This window comes from Sinocyclocheilus rhinocerous, unplaced genomic scaffold (assembly GCF_001515625.1).
Source record: "Sinocyclocheilus rhinocerous isolate Xijiao unplaced genomic scaffold, SAMN03320098_v1.1 scaffold863, whole genome shotgun sequence".
In the NCBI taxonomy this organism is placed as follows: domain Eukaryota; kingdom Metazoa; phylum Chordata; class Actinopteri; order Cypriniformes; family Cyprinidae; genus Sinocyclocheilus; species Sinocyclocheilus rhinocerous.
The window spans coordinates 141908-145047 of NW_015642513.1; the positions used below are offsets into that span (position 1 = coordinate 141908).

Consider the following 3140-nt stretch of genomic DNA (forward strand, 5'->3'; position numbering starts at 1 on the left):
ATCTATGGGATATTTTCAAGAGAAAGATGAGAAACTTTGGATCGGAGCTGAAACTCAGTAGTGTCTCAGCAGTGCCACAGGCCGATCGCTTCCATGCCACACCTCACTGATGATGGAGTTTGTGCTAAACGAGCCCCCACCAAGTATTGAGTGCATAAATGAACATACATTAAAGAACCTGAACTTTTCTGTTTTGCAAATCCTTTTTTTTAAAATTGATCTTAGGAAATATTATAATATTTTGAGATACTGGATTTTTGACTTTCATGAGCTGTAAGCTCTAATCATCAAAATTAAAACAAAAAAATCTTTTGAAATGTTTTACTTTACATGTAATGAATCTAGAATATATGAGTTTCACTTTTTGAAATAAGTAAAAATATATATATATACTTTTTCACCATATTCAAATTTTTTAGATGCACCTGTGTGTATATATACATACATAGCACATAGCCACTGAAGAGTTAAAATAGTAAAATCTAAAAATCTTCCTGCTGGACATACTTCAGTTTGACCAATGAGCAAGTTGAATCCTCCAGTTTTTCAGTGAGCAGTTTGATTCCTGAATCTCCTGGGTGATTATAACTCAGATCCAGCTCTCTCAGGTGTGAGGGGTTTGAACTCAGAGCTGAAAACGCATAACGACAGCCTTTCTCTGTCACCATACAGCCAGACAATCTGAAAACACAGCAATAGTTCACGTGACAATCAGACATCTCTTTCACACATTTATAATCATTTCAGCCATGAATTATTCCTGTATGGTCATTTCTTTAGGTTTAGAGCCATACTCTGTGTTAAAAATAAATGTATATGAAAAAAATCTGAAATGCCATGTGCACATTATAAATTATATGATGGAAATGGCAGCGCAGTGGAGTTGTGTCACCGGTGTTACCAGAAAAATAACTTTCTGTTTTTATCTATTTGACATCATTTTCTACTGTCCTACATCTGACTTTTTGTCAACTCACAAAATTGTAGTTGAATAACCAAATATGGTAACACTTTACAATAAGGTTCATTAGTTGACATTAGTTAACTACTTTAGTTAACATTAACTAAGATGAATAAATGATAAAGTATTGTTCATTCTTAGTTCATGTTAATTTCAACATTTACTAATGCATTATTAAAATCAAAAGTTGTGCTTGTTAGCATTTGTTAATTCACTGTGAACTAACAATGAACAACTGTAATTTCCTTAACTAACATTAACAAAGATTAATAAATTATAATAAATGTATTGTTCATTCATGTTAGTTAATACATTAACTAACATTAACTAATGGAACCTCACTGTAAAGTGTTACCTTATATATATATATATATATATGAGCAATATCACACTTGTAGCACTCGTAACTTTTGTGTGAACTCTTTCCTTCCACCATGAATTCAAATCTCTGTTTGACAGTTTAACAGCTGAGCCAAGCCTCTGTTACTAATTCCAAAACGCCACTTTAGAACTAGTAACGAAGCTACATGGAGTTGCTTCATTAAAAGCTTATTGTATTACTCTATTAAAAGCTGTGTATTATGTGGAGTAGAGTATTATGAGAGAGAAAGACTAAGCGAGTGTGACTACCTGCCTCTGATGCAGCATTCATTCTTCAGCTCAATCTCATATTCACAATAAAACATTAGTTTGAAAGCAATATCTTTGTTGTACTATCCCTTCATCTGTTAAGGGTGATGTCCCGTAAAGGTGTTGTGCCCGTTAGATTTACCCAAAACAAATTATATCTTCTGTTTAACCACTATAGAGACACCAGAGCAAGCAGCAAATTCCAGAAGATCTGGCCGGGGTGAGGCTGCTTTCGGCGGGTTCATGAACGCTGAACGGCCGCTGACACTCTGGAGTTCACATCTCCAAAAACACTGAAGCAAATTTTCAAATAGACAAATAGATTTTTTATTAACAAACCGCATATATTTTAAGTCTAGACAAGTACATTCTTACCCCCCAAAAAAACACTGAAAATGACATTACGTGACACAAAAACAGTATTATATTAAATTATAGTGGATTTGAGCGTACGCCATGACACTGGGTGTGAGAAATACCACAAGCACAGTGACAGTGAAACGGTTGGAGTTTTGATATCGCTTGAATATCACACTCTTATCAGCCGATCAGATTCGGGAACCAGAAACAACTGTTGTGTGTGTGTGTGTGTATGTACATATATATACACACACACATATTGTGTATTATTTTTTATAATAATATTATAGTATTTTTACTGAAGAAACTAGCTTCTGTTTGTTCTTAAAGGCTTGTATGTGGTATGTAAGACACTCTTGCTCTCTCGCTCTTTGCATGTGTAAGAGAAACACAGAGCACTCTCAGCTAAGTGATGGTGAGTCGGGCGCCTTAACACTAGTTTCAGTAACTTTGTAACTTCTGGATACTGATTTGATGTTAATATTTAATATCTTCATGCTGCTCTGCTGCACTCTATTACACATCTATTAGCTAATTGTTTGGATTGCAAAAACATTTAAAATGTTCCTTTTTAAAAGCTGGTCTGCCTTAGCCCTGTCAATGTCAACTGGTGATTAGGATGGCCAATCAAATAAAAGGGCGGATGTTTGATGCATGTTGCATTTTCAAATCCAGAAAGACATTGAAAACACTGGATCATGAGCTGTTTGCATGTTTGTAAATTAACATAGTGCTGCACTGTGTAATTATATAAAATTACATTGCACATTTCGCTTATTTATTTTTTTTAAAACCATTTACCTCAGAATCTCCAGCTGACAGTTTGGACTCTTCAGTCCATCAGAAAGCAGCTTCACCTTGAGTACCTATAGTGTAGTATTGCATCATTCACATCTCCGAAAAGTCTTAAGTTTGATCAGATTAATAAAAGAAATATACAGCTTTGCGATTCTCTCTGGAAACAGCTGAGCTCCTGGAGGCGAGCCGGGGGCGGAGCTGAAGAGTCGCGAGCACTTACGGTCCGATTGGCAACAAAACATAGACATTGATGCAGTTTTACAGCAGTTCCTAGTCATGACCGGGATCTTTTATCGCTGGGACTGCTCCGTCTTTCAGTATCAACGATGTGCAAATCCAGTACCTTGTTATAAAACATTCGTCACCGAAATGACGGGAACAAACAAACACG

The 3140-nt window shown here is 35.7% G+C and overlaps 1 pseudogene; it reads right to left on the reverse strand.

Annotated features, from left to right (window-relative positions):
• The window catches only part of LOC107755924 (NACHT, LRR and PYD domains-containing protein 14-like), a 20528-nt pseudogene that overhangs the window by 6458 nt on the left and 10930 nt on the right, over positions 1 to 3140 (reverse strand).